At 37.3% G+C, this 12,622-nt stretch overlaps 1 pseudogene; it reads right to left on the reverse strand.

The window, feature by feature from the left end:
* Positions 1-5,008: 5,008 nt before the first annotated feature.
* On the reverse strand, positions 5,009-12,328 carry LOC116582307 (annotated as a pseudogene).
* Between the last annotated feature and the right edge of the window lie 294 nt (positions 12,329-12,622).

The following is a 12,622-nucleotide window of genomic DNA, read 5'->3' on the forward strand; positions in this document are numbered from 1 at the left end:
TTGATTGTGGTAATCATTTCACAATGTATACATATATCAAACCGTTACATTGTATACCTTAAATGTATATATATTTTTATTTGCCAGTTACACCTCAATAGAGCTGGAAAAAATAAATATAAAGGAAAACCTGGAAAATAAAGACTTACTGCTGAGTTGGATGAGTCTTGCCTTAGTCAATAAAGAGTTAGAGAATGCATTTGTCACAGGAAGTATAAATTTACACAATGACTCAAGTACAAAAAAAAAAAATCAACCTAATGTTCTATATCTGACTTCATCTTGATTTGGAGCCCAAATTCTCCCAGTATCTGTCAAGTTAATATTCAATCAATTTAAAGTTCAAACTTCCCATTAGGGAAGTTTCTCAAAATATCTTCTCTTCCCCTTCCTCAAGATGGCATTGGGGTGCAGAGGAAAGCTTATATAATCTCTCTGCACTGGAGAAGGAACCTCAGTATTGCATGTTGATCCTTGTTCCTTTCTGACTTCTACTGAGTTTGCCTCTAACCATACCTGATCATTGTGTGTCTTGCATAAGTGACCACTGTGTAGTGTCTCTGGGCCACCTGGCTTCTGAGGAATCATGAGAGGAGATACTGCTAATGACCATGAACCTTGCCATTACTCTGATGGTAAGATTCTTAGACTCAGCATCCACTTCTTTTAACCCCAGTTCTCTTCTGAGCCACCTATAATTTCTTTACTCTAGTGTTCTCCACCAGGGCACATGAGAACTTAAGATCTATTTTACAGCCCTTGAAGACCATGTATACTATCTCCAGACCTCTTTGTTTTATCATGCCATGGTGCCATTTCTACTCAGCCATGGCTACTGTGTGTTGATACAGGGCACCATGTGATCCCTTCCAAGACTTATGAACAGGAAAAGCAATACCAGCCCTTTCTGTGGCCCAGAGTGTGGGATCAGCATCTTAAGAGTAAGTACATCACTCCCTAAATATATCTCTAAGAAAATATATAGGATACAGCTAACTCTTCTTTTTAGACAAAAAATTATTTTAAAGCATTTACCATGTTACTGTCACTGACTGGTGTGGGTGGCAGCATATAGTAAGTAACAACAAACACTCCAGATCAGTTTCTAATACCACAAATTTACTATAAAACAAAACCATTTCCAAGCCATGGACAATCATTTTTGGCAACTTTCAATGCAATAATGCATCATCATGTCCAATCCTTTTTTCATTGAGTCTTAGAATAGAATATTGTGGCTGTTTTTTTTCTGGGTACCTAGGGGTTAAACTGAAACCCTATTATTTTTCACAATTTATGGCTGGAAATCCTATGAGTTCAATTTCCTGCCTTACTGAGTAGAGTATAGTAAGTTACATTAGTGAACAAAATTTAATATTTGAAGATTGAAGATATTGCTGGGTCTCGGAGTCATCTTTCCAACTATCAATGGCATCAGCCCAGACCAGTGATGTTGCTATAAAAGACTTAGAGATTGTGTTTAACTCATAGTGAACCCACAATGTACTAGAAATACTATTTTTTAAAAGACTAGAACACGATTATCTATTGATACACCTCTTTCTGCAAAAATATAATTTAGAAAAACGTTCAGATAATTAAGAGTATGGTTAAAAAAAGTTGTATTAGTGCTTGCTTCAGCAGCACATATACTAAAGAACGTTGTATTACTCACTTGGATACTTATTTGAAGCTCATTGGAATGAGATTTTGAACTATATTAAATGAAATTTTATTTCAAATGATGTTGCAAAATTTTTAGACATTCCAGTAAGCTTTTTTCTTACAGAAAGATCTTAAAGATTATTCACCATTATCATTTTGCCTTACTGAGCCTAGAATGCAATGGCTTTTATAGTTCCAAATAAGCCTTAAATAAAGGGCTTACAAGCTTTCACAGCAGAAAACTACTTATTAGGGCAGTGATGTTACTCTAAAAATTTTCCTGATTTTATTGTCCCACCCTCATATTATTCAGAATCAGTATAATTCTTGCTCTCATTTGAGAGAAGCTGTCATTAGTTAAAGAGATTCTTTAGGTCACTAGGAGCATCTTGCCCTTCCCCTCAATAATTATATTTTCTACTTAATGAAAAGCTTGTAGTTTAAAAGCATCTCCAGTTATAGCTAGGCATAAACATGAAAGGAAGAGCTACTTACATGAATATATTGGATTTCATATATTAATATGAAATATTATAATGAAATGAAATATGAAAATATGGGATTTCATATTTTAATTGTTAAACAAATTTTACAGACTTGAAAAGGGCTAGTTTGACAGCCCTGGAGCAAATGCCCTAGCTTATTAACAGTTGTAAACTTAATCTATTGAAAACCAATATGAGGCCAAAAAAGAGAGCAACTCGGGGTTTTCTTAGGAATGGGAGTGTAAGAGGTTGAGAATGAAAAGTTGCATAGCAGTTAAGGAAATTACCTCTGTCAAGGGGAAAGCAAAGTATTCCTTTTTTTTTCCTCATTTCCTCCCCCAAATCTGGTAGAAATTGTCCCTACATCAGTAAGATAGGCTTGGTGATTGGAGCAGAAATATTCTCATCTAGCTCAACCACCACTTCCTCGTCCCAGGATTTCTTAGGGAAAATTACAATGATTGATTTATATGCATAGAAGGTGGGCCACTCTGAGATGACAATTAAGGAAGGGTTGGGAATGTACTAGAGAATGTCTGAACGGTAGCAGGGACATTTCTAGCAGTAGCTCAGAGAAGGTTGGGTGGTATATGGATGAATGCCAGCCAGCAGAAGCCAAGAGGCCCAGCACAGGGCTTGTCTGCTAATCACATTCAAACCTACACCTTGCCAGAAAGCCACATTCCAAACTCTAAATAATGCTTGATTCAGGGGCCAATTTTTCCAAGAGCTTTCTGAGAAAAGATTTTAAATGGAAATATAAGCTTAATATGAGCAATAAGGAAAAACATGCAAATCTCTTTTCTACCTTGCATTTGCTTTTCCTGCTGTGTTTTAGGCAAAAAAAAAAAAAAAATCATCAAAAATTATTCCAGAGCCCAGACTCTTATCTCCTCAGATCCTGCTCCCTCTAATCAAGGCACAATTGACTGACAGTCAGGAAATAAATTGTTCTTTGAAGGTATAGGCCAAGCAGGTTTACAACAAATGACTAGTATGATCTAATCTTCCAGCAATTTCAACAGTTTTCAATTCTCAAAGGTTCATATATGTCTGTTTAACTTTCTGATTCTGTCCTGTGACTGCTCATTTGAATTATCCTTCAAGATTCAATCTTCTCAAATATTGTAACCTTCTTCATTATCAAACTCCAGCGTAATATCAAGATGCACAAAGTGCCCAAGCCCCACAATACCAATCTGGACACATTGAAAATCCAAAGAAAAGACCTAATGGCCAAAGCCTCATTGGTAGGAGGAATAGATAATCGCTTATCCAATTAGCAAATTCTCACTGAACTGCTAGTAGGTGTACTAGCCACTGTAAAGTATTTGAAGTGGTACAATCACCCAACAATTCCAGAAATACCTAAGGTCTGATGGCCAAAAATCTACCTTCCTTACAAGCTGGATGAAATGTGAAACTTAGCAGGATGCTTTGTATGAAAGGGAGGAAAGTTGATTCCGTACTAAGTCATAAATGATTGATATTAGAGTGACTCCTCAGAACAGATTTTAATAGGAAGGAAGAAAGAGAACAGGCAGTACCAGATGTGAGGGGAAGGTTGGGGTGAAGGCAAGGAAGGAGGAGAGCAGATAAAACAAAGAGAAAATTAGAGACAGTAAGATAGCTGGGGGAGGGGGCCCAAAAGCTAACTTTGCCAACTACAGTGTCTTACCAAAGGCAATCCAGCATGTAACTCAAGTAAGCAACTCTGGAGTTTAAAAAGAAGAGTACAAAATTCAGCTGGTGCTAGCCAGACTCTGCAAGAGTTTTACATTTTCTTCTAAATCCCCCAGTAATAAATTATATACCCAAAGGGTCCTGATTGAAATAAAAAACACTGCTGCAAGTGTAAAGCAGAATAAAATTCAAATCTTAAAATTGCAAAGGGTATTAACATATAAATTAGTTATTCCTAAAAGATTTTCAGACTCACCTGTGCATATGACTCATTTTCTTTGGCCTACTTTAATTACCTTTTAAATTAGCAGCTCCATTTTATTTTATTTTATTTTATTTTATTTTATTTTATTTTATTTCATTTCATTTCATTTTATTTTCCATTATAAAAATTTATCAAGGGAATAATTTGAGTTTTTAGAGGTTTGGTTTAGCAAAATAAAAGACCAAAAACCATGAAAACACTTTAAATTCTTTTTTAACCTACCAAGTAGGATGTAAATTAAATAAATCCTCTGTTACTTTAGGAAACAGACTGTTTTCCTAAACCAGAGAAGCTGATTTCCAAGTCATGCTCTCTTACCTTTACTGCCTTGTAACATGAAGGAGAACTGAACCTTACCAGGGATGGTTCTTCTGTAAGTCAAGGTGAGAAGAATAGGTGATATTCCCAAAACAGACTAGGTGGAGACTCTGAGCCAAAAGCAGTGTCTGTGATGCAGAGTGTGATCAACCAACCAGGTACTTTTGAGACTGAAAAGGTGCTGCTAATTACTTAGAACAAAAGGCATAAAATGAGACATCAGGCACCCTACTGATAAGGCAGTTTGAGAAACTACATTTCCCAGTATGCCCTGCCCCTTGAGAGTCAAAAGGCCTGACTGGAGCAAAGCACCCTAGGATCTGTGTTTGGCACCATTTAAGACATAAACAGTATAGGGCTGAGTCTGACACAGAGGCTTACTGCTTCCATAGGATACTTAATCAGACACAGAAAACAATACCTGAGGTGAAATCTCAATGGAAATTAAGTCTAGGGTGGAGCCTCTCTCTCCCTCACACCTCAAGCTTGCAAAGGAGTGGAGCTATTAGAGCTGTCCACTGGTCCACAGCCCTGTTTCTCCTGGGTGCAATGCTCTCTCTGCCTCCCCACATCACCAGTGTCCCCGCTGCTGCTAGTCTTTTGGGGGATTGTGGGCCAGGTGCTGTTCCCATTTCACTTCAGCCAAGCTGTACAGCTCCATGGTGGCTTGAGCATCTTCCACAGAAGAATGTCCACTTTTTCCCAGTCTGCATGTCCTGGTTCCGAAGCTTCTTGGTGAGACATTTCAGAGGCATGATGACATTCTTCAAGCAGTCAGCCTTCTGGTTGGGGAGGGGGCAGATATGGAAGGAGTTGTGGGTCAGCCATTTGGAGTGGAAGTATTGAAGGGCTTTAAAGTTGTGGGTGGCATGCTCCCACTGTCTTCCCTGTGAGTATCTTTAAGATTTGGCTCAGGGCATTCATCATGTACTACTTCCAGATGACCCTCTATCTGGTCCAGTAGTCTATAAATGGGTGGGGGCAGGGGGAGAATGTACTCATCATAAAGCTTATCTCCGTGGTAGCTGACAATGTTACATCAAGCCAAGGAACTGACATGCCCCTTGGGTCTTGTGCCCACTATCTCCCAGTCGATTGCCACCATCATCCTTGGCATCTTCTGGGGTGTTCTGGAGCACTTATTCTCTGAATGAGATTGGGTGGAGTTATGTGGGAGCATTCTTCTGAGCAGGGTTCTTCTGGGGCCCCTTCTAGGGGCAAGTTGAGTGGCTCCTAATCTTTGGAAGGGCACTCTGGAACTCCCATTTTAGATTTCCCTATTAGATCAGGTTTTTTATTTGTTTTGTTTACAATTTTGATACATAGGACTATGAAATTTTCTAACATACAGTTCAGACCCCATCCACCCTTATTTCTGTTTTAATTTTCAATGGTCTATGCAAGGGCTGTGCTTTCATAGCATGAGGGTTCTGTTAGAGAGGGAGTGTGTGTATGTGTGTAAGTATGTGTGTCTAGTGAAGACAAGGGTTTCCAGATTCTCACAGAGTACATCTTTCAAATGGAGACAAAAATAAAAACATAAGCACAAAGCAGGAGACCACATTCTACATCGATGAAACAGGCTCTCTGAAGCTCATCACCCTACCAAAAGAGGAGACTAGCTACAGAGCTGACACACTGTTGCATTCATGATTCTATTCCCCTCCTAATTAGGAGGTGTTGAGATTGTAGTTTTCCGTCAGCTTCTGAGAAATTATGATCTCTTTGTTCCTTCACTGGAACTTTTAGAACCTTAGCATAGTTGGTAAAAAGAATGCTTATGTATAGCTGACAACATGAAAGGCCTTTATGAGCTCCATGGGAAAGAGACACTTCATATTTAGGAAGGAAAAATTAGAAGAGGGATTTCTTCCTCTCTGTCATTTCTCTGACAAGACAGTAATGTTTCTCCTGCTGGTAGCTTTCAAGACAAGGAGATTTGTATGAGTGGCCATGAAATTCATTATCATATATTTATGCTCTAAAAATGCAATTGGAACCACTCCTCATGTGTGCTGCATTCACAATAATTATCCCAATAAAACCTTATCCACATAAATGACTAACAAGAACTCCAAGTGGGAAAAGAGATGTTTTTTCATTATTGGATCATATCTCAGGGCAATCATGATACACAAACCAAATACAGCCTTCTCATGGATGGCACAATTACTTTTTCATTTAAGAATGCCCACTCCTGGGCGCCTGGGTGGCTCAGTGGGTTAAGCCGCTGCCTTCGGCTCAGGTCATGATCTCAGGGTCCTGGGATCGAGGCCCGCATCGGGCTCTCTGCTCAGCAGGGAGCCTGCTTCCCTCTCTGTCTCTCTCCTTGCCTCTCCATCTACTTGTTATTTCTCTCTGTCAAATAAATAAATAAATCTTTAAAAAAAAAAAAAAAAAAGAATGCCCACTCCTTCCCAAAAGGGCCAAGCAAGGTCCATTTGACAAATTAGTTCACAATCCACCCAGCTCAACTGAGATTTCATGCTCCTTCACTATGCTGAAGAAACAGCAGAAATATGGGAGTTAGAGAAGTAGGGGTTTAGGTTTGGCTCTTTGAGCAATCCATGGCATGACTTTAATGGGTTTTCCCTTAATAGTCTATACAATAAGGCAAACAGTGCTATTTGAACACAGTACCACTTGAGCCTTCTGTTCCAAAAAAGTTCAAATGTGGTAGTAAATACTAATATAATTTTAAATGTATAAAATGTAATACAAATGCAAGATGAAATTATTCTTTTCAACTCCAGAGACGAAAGATCATCCAGTGCAGGAAAATCATGCTTAATTTTCTGTCTGGAAGACATCCACAAGAACTTTTGTACCATTAAACTATAGCTGTGAAGGCTTTTAATCATTTACCAATTAATTTAGTTCTTCCTCTGGTTTCCCCTCCCTTCCAGGATTTTTCTCTGTGAAGCTCACCTATTAATCTCCCCCAATGACACTTCATTTTCTTCTTACAATGAATGCTGTTATTGAAAAGCCTGAGATCAGCCTGATTTTTGATCCTTTGTAGATGCACTATTTGTTCTTTCAGGACACTCAGAATTTTCTCTGTGATGCTCTTAATGTTCACTATAGAGTATCTAATATAGGTTTTCCTTTTCTCTCCTATTTGACACTCTATGACTCTACTACATGAAGTCTTTCATTATTTTTCAATTCCAGAAAATTTATTTCCATTATTTCTTAAAGTAGCTACTTCTTGCTATTTTTTATTCTATTTCTTGGACTCCTTTTATTTGATGTTGGTATTTTACTTTCATCTTCCATATCCTATAGATTTTCTTTTACATTTTCTATTTCTTTATCCTTTCCTACTACCTTCTGGGAAAGTTCTTCAATTTTATCTTTAACTCACTAATTTGTTCTTTAGCTAAATTTATCTTGGTATTGATTCCATCAGTCATATTTTTTATTTCAATTATTACATTTTTATGAACAGAATTTCCACTTACATTCATGATAGAGTAACTGTCACTGGACTTGCCCTCCTACCACAAATAACTAGAAAACTAAACAAAATATAAGAGACAATTTTTTTTTCAGACAATAGACAATAGGCAATGCAGGACTGTGATTTTTGAAAGAGAAACAAATGAGGTAATCTCTATGATTGTCTCAGCTTGCTGCCTGGAAGCAATTTTGGACAACAACATAGGGATAGGAAGCCTAAGCAGAACAGAGTGATCTTGCTGATTTGGTCAGAGATCAAAATTCAGTGAGGCTGAGGCAGCTATAATTAGTGAAGCAGAGTACTAGATAGGAGAGCTATACAAAGAAAGAACTATAGAAATTGGCACAGGGATTACCTTTATTCTTTGATACATGCTGAGTTGTGCATGCAGAGTGTGAAATTCCAGTGAGAATAGGCAAAGAACAACTGCTGGGGATCTGTAAGGTAGACAATTCCCAGAGCTCATACAGGTCTAAGTGTTTGCATTCCAGCCAGCCAGAGCAGAGAAATGTTGTAGAGTACCCAGACATATAAGTAGAGACCCCAGAATGATCACATATTAGTAGTAGAGATAACCTAGCCCTATAGTAAGGATATCCTAGGCCTGCCATAACAAAACTTACAAACAAGCCTTGAAAGCTTAAAGCTGATCTGGAAGTGATTTAACTACCTCCCAAAATAAAACTCAACATTCTTTAACGTAAAACAGTAAAATCCAGGCACTCACTCGACAACAAAACATTCACAATATCCAGCCTCTAATAAACAACTATTATACATGTGAAGACGTGAGAAAATATGACCCACATCCAGGAGAAATATCAGACTACATAAAATGACACAGAAATTATAGAGAGGATGGAATTAGCAGATGAAAAATTTAGAATACCTATTAAAGTAGTAAGATTAAAAGTTGAAGGAAAGGTCAAAGTTTAAAGAAAATATTGTCATAATGAGGAAAGAAATGGAAACTATAAGAAAGAACAAATGAAAGTATTAGAGGTGAAAATATAATATTTGAAATGGAAATTTCACTGAGTAGGATTGACAGCAAATTAGATGCCATAGAAAAGGAGTACATTTTTAGATATAGCAGTGGAAACTATCCAAATTGAAGCACAAGAAAGGGGTGGAAAGTGAAAAAAGATGAACAAGGCCTCAGTGACATGTGAGTCAATATCAAGTAGTCTAACCTAGAAGTAATTAGAGTCCCAGGATGGAAGTTCAGAGAAAATATTTGAAGAAATAATGGCTGAGGGGCGCCTGGGTGGCTCAGTGGGTTAAAGCCTTTTCCTTCAGCTCAGGTCATGATCCCAGGATCCTGGGATCGAGCCCCACGTCGGGCTCTCTGCTCAGTGGGGAGCCTGCTTCCTCCTCTCTCTCTCTGCCTGCCTCTCTGCCTACTTGTAATTTCTGCCTGTCAAATAAATAAATAAAGTCTTAAAAAAATGGCTGAAAGTTTTCTGATTTGATAATAACTGTGAGTTCACAGATTCAAAAAATTTCCACAAACCCAAGCAGTATAAGGACAAAGAAAGCCATGTATAGCCACATAATAATCAAGATGCTATAATTGATACAGGAAAAAAATGTTTCCTAAATGCAACTGGAGGAAGAAAAAGAATACCTTATATATACAGGAATAAAGATAAAAATGAGTACCTCTTGTCAGAATAAATATAGGCCAGAGAAGAATTCTATATTGAAGTCAGGGGTACTCCAAAAATAAAGACCAAATAAATACTTTATCAGGCAAAAAAAAAAAAAAAAAAAAAAAAAAAAAGCTGAAAGAATTTGTCACCAGGAAACCTACACAAAAAGAAATGCTACACCCAGTACCCAGATCTTGGTTTCTAATATCATTCTGCAATAAAAGGAACCAGGGCTCCTTGGAGAAATGACAGACTCTAAGGCTGAAAATGGAAATAGACAGAATGAGCCTGGAGCATCTTGTAATACCAGAAAGTAAGGAAGTGTTAAAAAAAAAATGATGAGGTCATGTCAAAGAGACATAGCAATCAATTGAAAGAGCTCCCAGTGGCCAAAGTTGAAGTGATGTGAGAAAGAAAATAAAGTAGTATTAGATTATAACCCAAAACATAAAATAAATATCTATAAGTCCATATTGGTGTAAGTAAAAGATATAGAAAATAAATAAACAGATGATGATATACCCATAATAAACCTCCCGTATAAAAGAATTCCAAATAATTTATGTAGTCTCCCATCAAAGAGGTGAAGCATAATTCCCCACTCTTCAAAGCTGGGCTGCAGAAAATAACTTCTTTCTAAAGATAACAGTATGGAAAAAGGAGAAAGAATAACTTTATAGTGGAGAAACCTGAAAACACAACCTGAGACAGATAATCAAGGTTCATATCATCAGTGATAAATCATGCTGATAGCATGTACCCATGATATGATGTGACAAGAAGGGCACTTTGTGACTTCCTCCCAAAAATACATAACCCAGTCTAATCATGAGAAAAACACCATACAAATTCAAATGGGGGACAATCTACAAAGTACCTGACCAATATTCCTCAAAACTGTCAAAGTCATTTGACAAACAAACAAAAAAATAAAGTCTGAGAAACAATCACAACCAAGAGGGACCTAAAAGACATGATAGCTAAATGTAGTGTGGTAGCTTGAATGTGTTTCTGGGAATGAAAAAAAAAAGGCATTAGATTAAAAACTAAGGAAACAAAAAAAGTATAAATTTTAATTAATAATGTATCAATACTAGTTTATTAGTTGTGACAAATGTACCAAACTGATGTAAAATGTTAACAGTAGGGTAAACAGAATGCAAGGTATATGTAAACTCTCCATACTCTCTTTGCAACTTTTTATAAATCTGAATCTATTCTAAAATAAAAATATATTTGAAAAGAAATGATAAGGGAATATTTTTAGGCTGAAGTAAATATTTTTAGGCTGAAAAATATATTTGAAAAGAAATGATAAGGGAATATTTTTAGGCTGAATATTTTTAGGAATATTTTGTTCTGAAATGGAGAATGAGTTCATACAAAGGAATGAAGAGTGTCAGAAATGGTAAATATGTAGATCAATATATATTTTATGGCTAATATTTTCCATTGATCCTTTAAATTATCTTATTTTATTTCATATTACTTATTACCATAAATCTTTAACTATATTTACTTTGTATATTTTAAATTATTAGCCCATCCATTCCAATAATTCTGCATTGAATGGTATATATTTTCAAATTGTTGTCCTTTTCTATAGTAGTCATTTCATCCTTCTTACAAGTCTAGGTATGCTTATTCTTGTTTCCTGGGGGTATCATCTACTGCATCTAATAAATGTATATCCAAAAAGGGCCAAAGGCCAGGCCCTAGTCTAGTCCCAGTCAAGAGTCCCAGATACCACAGAACTACCGTTACTCCTATATCTTTCACAACTTATGAGGCAACTTGTCTGGTCAGTCACCTTGAGTTGCAAACCAACAGATCTAAGAGTTTGTGGTGGGGGGGTGTGGAAGTGGAGGAATGAATGTCAGAGGACAACCTGTTAGTCCATCCTTATACTCATCAACTCACACGAGTAAGACTTTTGCATTGCCCATCTACTCATAGCCTGCTGACACAGGCTATTTGGGCTATTGCCCTGGATTTCTGCAATGAATGAGATAAGCAGTAATTATACTAAGGTTCCACAAGGGAGCAGAAGAAATAGGGCTCTAGAAGTTGTGTTTATTTTTTTTAACGTCTTTATTTTTTTCAGTGTTCCAAGATTCATTGTTTATGCACACAGCCAGTGCTCCATGCAATACGTGCCCTCTTTAAAACCCACCACCAGTCTCACCCATCCCCCCACATCCCTCCCCTCCATAACCCTCAGTTTGTATCCTAGAATCCACAGTCTTTCATCTTTCATGTCCCCCTCCAACTTCCCCCGAATTCACTTTTTCTTTCCTTCTCCTAATGTCTTCCATGTTATTCCTTATGCTCCACAAGTAAACTAAACCATATAATTGACTCTCTCTGCTTGACTTATTTCACTCAGCATAATCTCCTCCAGTCCCGTTCATGTTGATACAAAAGTTGGGTATTCATCCTTTCTGATGGCTGCGTAATATAGAAGTTGTGTTCTGCCCTATCCCATCACCAATGCCTCTGGCCATTCCTTGCACCAGGCTACAAACATCTACCTTTTACACACATCAGTTCAAGGCCACTTTCAGTATCTCCAGGGCTTTTCACAGTGGTACTGTTGCAGTGGTTGTTATTTTCCCTGCAGTCTATGCTTCCCTCTGGCTTCTATCTCCAGAGTTGATTTGGGTTTGGAAGCAAAAATCCATTTGTCAGGAACTATAACTCTTATTAGGTACTCACTCTGTGCATAGAACCTTACTTGCATTAATCTCATTTAATCCTTTCAACATTCCTATGTAGTACATACTTTTATTATACCCATTTTACCGGTCAGGAAACTGCAGCACAAGGACATTAAGTTGTGTCCTTTAGATCACAGTGTAAGAGATGGAGTCAAAATTCAAACCCAGTCGATCTTACTCCAGAGACTAAGATCTTTTTCACCACCAGGGATTAGCATATTGTAGGTACTCAAAAATATTTATTGATTGTTTTTCAATTAATGAACAAATAGATGAATGGTTGGAAGTATACTGCTAGTTTCCTCAGCAGCCTTATTTCTTCTATGTTTTCTTCTGTTCAATTTCTCTAGTGTCTCTGAAATATAGTGTGAAGC

This window comes from Mustela erminea, chromosome X (assembly GCF_009829155.1).
Source record: "Mustela erminea isolate mMusErm1 chromosome X, mMusErm1.Pri, whole genome shotgun sequence".
NCBI lineage: Eukaryota > Metazoa > Chordata > Mammalia > Carnivora > Mustelidae > Mustela > Mustela erminea.